The sequence below is a fragment of the Marmota marmota genome, unplaced genomic scaffold (genome assembly GCF_001458135.2).
Source record: "Marmota marmota marmota unplaced genomic scaffold, marMar, whole genome shotgun sequence".
In the NCBI taxonomy this organism is placed as follows: Eukaryota; Metazoa; Chordata; class Mammalia; order Rodentia; family Sciuridae; genus Marmota; species Marmota marmota.
Window position 1 is genome coordinate 50,903,023 of NW_025999977.1, and position 9,814 is coordinate 50,912,836.

The following is a 9,814-nucleotide window of genomic DNA, read 5'->3' on the forward strand; positions in this document are numbered from 1 at the left end:
TCAGTCGTGTGTTAAACACTTGTAAAGACATTTTGGCCATTGCCACTCTCATGTATAAACAGTGTGCAGAAAACTGTTTGACTCTCAGACCAATGCTGGAATTTCAAGTCAGATCTAAAATAGTTAAGAAATTTTATTTCCATGTTAAAGGGTAATAAAGCTTTCTATTGCCCAAAATGCCCCAGTTTAAAAATATCTAGCCCAATCAGAGAATTTTTAAAATTTGTTCTATTCAGTTATACAGTAGAATGAATTTTGACACATTGTACACAAATGGAGCACAGCTTCTTCCTCTGGCTGAACATGGTGCAGAGTCACACCTGTAGTGTGTGTGTGTATATATATATATATAGATAGATAGATAGATAGATATAGATATAATGTCTACCTCATTCCACTGTCTGTACTATCCCCACACCCCCTCCCCTCCTCTTACTCCCCTCTGCACAATCCAAAGTCTGTTCATTCTCCACCCCCCCATTGTGGATTAACATCTGTTTATCAGAGAAAATGTTCATTCTTTGATTTTTTGGGTTTGGCTTATGTCACTTATATTCTCTAGATCCATCCATCTACAGGCAAATTCCATAATTTCATTCTTCTTTAAGGATGAGTAATATTGCATTGTGTATCTATACCACAGTTTCTTTATCCATTCATCTATTGAAGGGTATTCAGTTTGGTTCCACATTTTAGCTATTGTGAATTGAGCTGCTATACACATTGATGTGGCTGTGTCCATATAGTATTCTGATTTTAAGTCCTTTGGGTATGAACTGAGGAGTGGGATAACTGGGTCAAAGAGTGTTTCCATTTCAAGTGTTCTGAGGAATCTCCATGCTGCTTTCCATAGTGGTTGCACCAATTTGCAGTCCCACCAGCAGTATATGAGTGTACTTTTCTTCCACAACCTTGCCAACATTTATTGTTGTTTGTATTCTTGATAACTACAATTCTGACTGGAGTAAGATAAAATCTTAGAGTAGTTTTGATTTGCACTTCTCTAATCGCTAGAGATGATGAACATTTTTTCATATGTTTGTTGATTGATTGTATTTTTTTTTTTTTCTGTAAAGTGTCTGTTCAGTCTCTTAGCCCATTTATTGACTGGATTATTTGTTTTTTTTTGGTGTTAATTATTTTGAGTTCTTCATAAATCTTGGATATCAGTGCTCTATCTGAGGTGCATATTGTAAAGATTTTCTATCATTGGGTAGTCTCTCTCTTCACAGTATTGTTTCCTTTGTTGAGAAGAAGCTTTTTGGTTTGAGTCCATCCCATTGATTGGTTCTTGATTTTACTTCTTGTGTTTTAGGAGTCTTGTTAAGGAAGTCAGGTCTTAAGCCAAAATGATGAAGATTTGTGCCTACTTTTTCTTCTATTAGGCACAGTGTCTCTGCTCTAGTGCCTAAGTCTTTGATTCACTTTTAGTTGATTTTTGTGCATGGTGAGAGAAAGAGGTTTAATTTCATTTTGGTTTATATGGATTTCCAGTTTTCTCAGCACCATTTGTTAAATAGGCTGTCTTTTCTCCAATGTATGTTTTTTGTGCCTTTGTCTAATATGAGATAACTGTATTTATTTGGGTTTGTCTCTGTGTCTTCTGTTCTGTACCATTGGTCTGTAGGTATATTTTGGTGACAATATCAAGCTGTTTTTGTTACTGTAGCTCTATAGTATAGCTTAAGGTCTGGTATTGTGATGCCTCTTGCTTCATTCTTCTTGATAAGCATTGCTTTTGCTATTCTGGGTCTCTTATTTTTCCAGATAAATTTCGTGATTGCTTTTTCTATCTTTATGAAGAATGTCATTGGAATTTTAACAGGAATTTCATTAAATCTGTATAACACTTTTGGTTGTATGGCCATTTTGACAATATCAGTTCTGCTTGGAGCATCTTCTAGTGTCTTCTTTAATTTCTTTCTTTAGTGTTCTATAGTTTTCATTATATAGATATTTCATCTCTTTTGTCAAATTGATTCACAAGTATTTTATATTTTTTGAGACTATTGTTAATAATGGAGTAGTTTTTCTAATTTCTCTTGCAGTGGATTCATCAGTGATTGACTTTATATTCTGCTACTTTGCTGAATTCATTTATTAGTTCTAGAGGTTTTCTGGTGGAGTTTTTTGGATCATCTAAATATAGAACCAGGTCATCAGCAAATAGTGATAGTTTGAGTTCTTCTTTTCCTATGCATATCCCTTTAATTTCTTTTGTCTGATTGCTCTGGCTAGAGTTTCAAGGACTATGTTGAGTAGAAATGGTGAAAGAGGGCATCCCTATCTTATTCCAGTTTTAAGGGGGAATGCTTTTACTTTTTCTCTCTTTAGAATGATGTTGACCTAGGGCTTAGCCTAGATAGCTTTTACAATGTATGATCCTAATATCCCTGGTTTTTCTAGTCTACAGACTTATTTTGAGACTGGATTGAGAGAACTGAGAAAATTCAGTTGGATTTGTAGGAACCACCCAAGTATAAGGAAAACTCAGTGTGTGGAATGGATTTAGGATAGCTGTGGGCTTGGACTCCTGAGTAAACCCCCTGATGGTGCTTCATGATTGAATCCAGGGTGTTATGGTGGAGCAACTTCTGACTTGACTGCTGATTTGAGGGAAACAGAAAACAAACATCACCTGCTGTGGAGTGCGTTTGCATGAGTAGGCAGGAAAAGTTAGTAGAACTTGTTCTGTTTGCTCAAGTGCCTGTTTGGTTTAGAGCTGTGGTGTTGCTCATTCCAGATGCTGATCCATTTTTAAGTATTCTGAAGTGTAACCAAATAGACTCTGAGGGGACAGACTCTGAGGATGGTTAACTGGTTGTTTCTTTCTTTCTATTTTTTTTTTTGATATATTTTTTAGTTGTTGATGGACCTTTATTTATTTATTTATTAATATGTGGTGTTGAGAATCGAACTCAGTGCTTCACCCATGCTAGGCAAGTGCTCTACCACTGAGCCACAACCTCAGGCCCTGGTTGTTTCTTTCTAATGGCCACATCCTCCTCCTGGCTTTTCTCTCTTTCAAGTCCTTCCCTGATGGGACATGGACAATGATTCTTTTTTTCTTTTCTTTTCTTTTTCCACCTGAATCTGTTTTGGAAGCATTCTGCATGTGCTTGAACACTCACTTTTTCTGCTTCTTTCTAAAAGTCTCTTTTTAGAAAATTAATTCCACATCAGAAAGCATGTCTCAGGACCTGGCTTTGCACTGCAGAGAATAGGGGATATTGGGGCACTGAGATTTGGGGCATTCATATCCAGAAAACGGTTGCAATTTTTATAATTTTTTTTTTACTCATTATTTAAAATGGATATAGGAAAACTTGGAGAATTGTTGAGTAATGGTATACAAAGCATGTAGTAGAGAATACACTGGACAATTTGGGGGACTAACTCCCAGTTTTTTTATTTAATGGTCATAGTTATTGAGCACAATACTGTGGAGCTTAAACCAGTTTCTCCCTTCCACTGTCTCTTGGTCTGATTGATTCTGGAGGGAAAGAAGATGTATCCGTCTCTTCTCTAATGTAGTAACCTTTGACTCTTAGAGTACCACCATTAGTTATTCTCTTCAATTTTGCACTGTCATTGGATGAAGGAAAATGAAGGCACAATTCAGAAGATTCAGAAGAGAGTGGTCAATCCAGCCATGTGGGAAAATGACCCATGGTTCTCAATTGAGTTTCTTTTGATTGTGATTCTTCTGTGAATATTTGGAGATAGACTCCATAATCATTTGTCCTTTGTAATTAAATACACATCATCTTGCCTGCTCCAGGATCTCAGACACACCTTGGCACACTGGGAGGAAGCCGACCATTTGGTAGGCATCCTGCAGACTGCTGCTTCTTCGGGACAAGTTATTGGAGCAGTGCAGGAAAACACTGAAAAAAAATCTGTCTTGAAAATTTGCTTCCCTCTTTTCAGACCAGTACAAATCTTTGATTTGTTTTAGTGTTGTCATCGAAAAAGAAACCTTGTTCTTTTCCCTTCAGCATCAGAAGTAATCATTACATTCTTTTTTTGAATATGAAACAACTGGATTTGGTTCTCCCAAGCAGCAAGATTATTAGGCTATTTGTTCATGTTCAATATGTTGAGGATTCCATTCTCATTTTTAATGAAATGATTTTGGTCCATATTAATGGGTGGTAAGGAAATGCCTGACACATAAAACCTTGCAATTGTTTCATAAATACTGATTTTTAAAAATTCTTACATTCAAGGGAACATGCACTGTTCTGTCTTTTATTATTTAATAACAAGGACAGCATTTCTAGTCAGTGAAGTGTTTTCAGGGGGATCTGCATTCAGCAGCTATTTCCTGAGTTATTTGTAACCTTATTAACAGTTGACTGTTGTGATGGTGGGTACATATCAATTTTGTACTGGAGTGGAGTATCTTTCCAGACAAGAATAAAAGGTTAAGGACAGAGAAGGTGTGCATAACATCAGAAGTGATACTACTGGAGACCCACCAGCATTCTGGTGATGTGGAAGGAAAGCTGAGCTGGGAGTCTTGAGCTGGAAGAACAGGTGTGCTACTCTAAGCTGTGAACTTAGGCATGCTACCTAATGTCATGAGTCTCAGTACTGACATTTGCAAACCCAAGTGGCTCTACCCAGATCCCTCTGGGGATCTGTTAGGGACTGGGGAACACAGATTAATGACTGGAGTGCCTTAAAATATTGAAAGCTTTACTATTCTTCTGGGCACTAGGTTCCTTACCCTGGAAGGTATGGCTTGCTTTTCCTGCCTCGTACCTGACACTCTCTTCATGGGAACACCCTTGGACTCCTGGAACCTCTTGATCAAGTATACTCACAGAAAGCCTGTGTGCCTGTGAGGTCATGTCTCTCATTAAGCACCTCTTCCCTTGTTCAGAGACAGGCTTATTGTTGAAGTAAGAAAGCCCAGTTTCCCTGCTTCCAGGCTGAACAAATTCCAAAGGGGTAATTGTTTATATTCCTGTGTTTCCTAGGATATTGCTGGGACTATACCTGAAACCTCAACCTTGCTGGACTTCTCCCACCTTCTGTCCTCCATCTCTCATGTCCAGACTTGTTTCCCAGAGGGCACTTTCTTCAGAATCACTGGCATACAGATCCTCATGTCAGGGTCGGTTTCTGCAGAATCTTTGATCACATTTAACCAGTTGTTCAAGGTTAAATATATATTTTGTCAACATAAACTTCCTGTTCTTTAAGCATTCGCATAGTGCTTTAAAGATTGCCTAAGTAAGTTGACATGACGGGAATTGTGTAAGTTTTCCGTCGTGTAGAAGAGTTAGCAGAAGTGGGTAGATTTGATACCTGGGATTCCAGATTTAAGTGAAAAAATTGTGACTACTTTCATTTCTAATGTTTGTGATGGGAGAAAACTGTTATTGCACTTTATGGACAGGGAAGTAGAACTCAGGACTCATAAAGTTACACCTAGAGAACTTTGTTGAACCTCTGGAAACCAGGTTTTTAAAATCTGAACTCCAAGTCCTCTATACTGCAGATAAGTCTGTAAAGTAAATATCTATCTAGAAACATTGATCCCCTAGTTTCTGCACTGGCTCCACTAAAACCTTAATTTCTGTTAGGGTCTGTAAACAAGTCAAGATGGCGCCTGGCATTTTGCCAGAGGGAGTGGTTTGTGAAGTAATGCCAGCGAGCCATTAAGTGTGGAGATTCCTTATTGGTTGACTGCTGTATCTAGTTTGTGTTAATTAAGATAAGCTGTGTGGAATGTATATATACCCCTCCTGTCCTACAATAAACGGCTCCCACTCCTGCTGTATCAATGTACACAAGTTTTTTGTCACCCCCCCGGTTATTTTGCTGCAGCTGGACTGTGGCAAATTTCATGTTTAATTTCTGGGAAATCTCTCAATTGTTAGCTGGCTAAGGTAATATTTGTTAGGGACCTGGAAAACATAGATAAATGAAAAAGAGTGCCTTAAAATAGTTAAAGCCTGAATATTGAGAAGAATGAAGGCCAAAATGACACTGAAGGAGATCTTTACTCGGGTTCTTCTAAAGTCATCCTGTGTATGTAATGTGAAGCACATCAGAATATAGTTTTGCACATCTTCAAGCTTGAATTGAGATTCATTCATCAGCTTTTAAGAAGCCATTTGCTTTTATGACAAAACCTTTATGGTTTTGTTTGCTCTTCAAATAGCTTGGCTACTGCACATCAACTTTTCTTAAAATGTGTGTGATACCTTTAAGAAGCCAATTGCAAAATTACAAAAATATTCGTAAGGAAAGAGTGGGAGCAAGTCAATTAAGATGCAAAGAAACCTTTATTTTAACTAGAGTCTCACAGCAGGAATAAAGCACTCAAGGGGTTGAGGTTCCTGCAAAGCAGCAAAATGCAGCCTGCTCAGGAGGAAAAGAAGAAGTCACTCTTAGAGAGTCACTTGGAGATGTTTAATAGGTAATTAGCACCCTTCTTCTTCCTGGTAACTGACAGCTGAATGAAGTCCTAAATCAGCCCAGGTGGGAAGAGAAGGACAGAGGCTTTGAAAGCAGGCCTTTCCTCTGAGAGTGGGACGGGATACCTGGGGAAGCTGAGCTCACAGGCTCCTTGGGCCCAGCCCCTGCAAGTTCCAGTTCTTCTTGCTTGGAGCACGGTCCGGGTATCTGCCTCTGGAAGCCCAGGAAGTCAGTCTTGTTCCCCATGTCCAGGCACAAACCTGGTGAAACCTGCTAATAGCGATCAGTATTCCTTACAAGTAAGTCCTGTGATGTTCTTATTTGTTGTTTTTACTTAAATCTTGGAATAATTTTAACATTTGCCGATAGTTAAGAAAACAGAAAGCACCTGTGGTGGGAAGACTTTATTTTCTTTTGAGGAACAGTTGAAATAAGTGAAGACACTTAGAGAAGAAAAGAATTCTGAATATGCTAAATGTCACTAATTCCTGTTTAAATGAACTCCTATGGAAAGAAATCAGATTTTTGCCCTGTAGCTCTTTGCAAAAACAATTGAAAATCGGCAAATAGATATAATGAGTCAACTCTTTATGTATATGGATTTAAAATAGTAGGGTTATCCTGGTTGGACTTCCTCAAAATTCGCATCGATGTTCAAATCCTGACTAATCAAACAACTACCAAGAAAAAGTGGTACAAAATTTATAGAGAATTTTTATTCCCACTCTGCATAGGCCTCCTTTGGATTCAACAAGAATTTAGACCTTCCCTGAAATAAAGGGAGAATCACACTCTAACACCTGCTGGTATGAATATGTATTGTTATACCTGTTATTATTGAACAATCTTGAAGATATTATTAAAATTTAAGGTACATATAGTTTTGAATCCAGCAATACTTTATACTTGGAAATGTACATTATAGAAACCAAATGATGAGTAAGCAAAGATCTATGTAATAAGGATTTTTCTTGCATTATTATCCAGATAGAAAGATGTTAATAAAATATCCATCAGTAAATAATGGTTATATGAGCTGGTATTGTGGCTCAGGTATTGCCTAGCACATGCAAGACCCTGGGTTCAAACCTCAGCACCACATAAAAATAAATAAATAAAATGAAAGTATTGTGTTCAACTACAACTAAAAAATGAAATATAAAAAAAAATAATTGGTTATATAAATTATGGCAAATAATTTTACTGCGGGATAAAACCACTGAGGATTTGAATTATGTCTGTTTACTCAAGGAATGTTTGTCAGGTATTGAGAAGATGAAGAAAACAAGACGAAGAAAAATTGGTATAACGTGTTTTAGTTTCTTGTAAGTCATGTTTCAAACACGTACACACATTTTGAAATTTAGGTTTTTGTCTTTGTCCAAATGCATCTGTATTTGCGATGTGTGTTGGTATGGCTAAGTACGGAGCCATGGAAGATGCTGCATGCTTTACCTGAAAGGGAGGTGAAATGGGTGGGGAGAGAGGAAAGAAAAAGGAAGTAGGCAAATTGAAAAGCAAAATAAATGCAACTACATGTTAAGAAATAGTATGTATCCACATGCTATCATAATTGTGTACTGTCTATAAATATGTGTATGTGTGTGTGTAAAGAAAAAAGGTTTAAATTATTTTCTTGAGAGTTTGGGGAAAGTACTATGTGCATAGTTTATGAGCATAGTTTGAAAGTCTAAATGATGGATATTATTTGAATTAAAAGAGAGCAAATAATCAAGCTGGATTCAGCTCAGTAGTCTATTTGCTTGTTTATTTATTTACACACTGACTCATTTCATGCAACTTACAATGAAATATGTTGTAAACACTGAAAAATTATTGAAGGAATCACAAGATGGGGACCTTAGATGTCTTTTTTTTTTTACAGTTGTTTTAAATAAACAATTACAAAAAGTCATATTGGATGTCTAAGTCATTCATTACTGAAGGTTTATGCATCCAAGCAGAACGTCATCAATATTCTTATTGAGTTGGGTCCTCAATGAGTTTGCCTCGTTTATCTCTGTGACAGAACACTGATTCTTCTCACTTGCACAGACATTAAGGCATTGTTGAGTATTGTCAAACTCGATAAGTCAATGGTAATTTGGGGTAAGAAAAAAAGTCTATTTTAATTGAATTCTAGCATGGGACCTATAGAAGGAGGTCTGCAAAATAAGAGCTTAATTGCTTCAACCTTCCCATCTTCAGCTTTGTTTAATTTAACACTTGAGTGAACTACCCAATGGAAACCACTCCCATGGACATAGCTCACTCCCTTTAGGTCATTTGCAGGTTTTCACTAAATACCAGATTAAAGAGTTCAATAAGGTCAGCACATTCTATTTCTGAAGCTGTATATGTGGACTCTGATATTTCATGTATCACTAAATCTATCAAGTACTAATTGTTTTTCTGCAGCTAATAGAAATGGAGACATTTTGAAAATGACATTGCCTGGGATTATGTGGTGTTTAGCCTAAAAATTTCAGACATAAATGAATGGGTCCCTTAAGGCAGTGAGGGGCTGTGCCTCCACCTCTGAATTCCACCCACTTTCCCATTGTTGTAGCAGGCTGGTCAGTCTCTTGCAGAAAAGGGACCGTCTAGCTTTCTCTGCAGTCTCTTCTTGCAGAAGTTCTTAGCTTAGCTGCAAAGTCTTCTTGAGATGAAACCTGGCATTACCCTGCTAGTCCCAGATGTGGAGTTTGAAAACACAGCACCTCATAATTGAGTAGAGGAAAGAATCCCAAGTGTCCTCACTGGGGAGGTCAGTTCTATCTCCCCATTCGAGGGAAATAAGGCAAATGCTAATTTAATATCCAAAATGTTGACTTTCTTTAACCCATTCCCCCTGCCTCCCTTTCTTTTTATATTCTTTCTAAATTTACCATGCATGGCTGAATTCCTACTATGTGTCAGGTGCTTTTCTAGACACATTGGTTTCCTGTTACTGCTTTAACAAATTACCACATATTTCCTGGCTTAAAATAACTAACATTTATTGTCAAGCAGTTTTAGAGGTCATAAATCAGAATGCTAAAGTGAGTCTTACACACAAGTCCGTCAAGGTATTAGTGGGACCATTCTCCCTTGGGAGTCTCCGGGAGAGATCTTTTCTCTCCATTTCTGGCTTCCAGTGGCCTTGCTTTTCCTTGCCTGTGACCCTATCCTGCCACCCTATGTTCCTGTCTTCATGTTGCTTTTACACTTCTGTGTCCATTTTCCTTCTTTTCCTCTGTTTCCCTCTTGTGATGACACTTGTGACTTCATTCAGGGCCTACTCATATAAATCCAGAATAAACTTTGCACATCAAAATTCTTTATTCATGGTGAAAGTTCCTTTAGCCATAAAAGATAACACTCATAAGGTGCAGGAATTAGG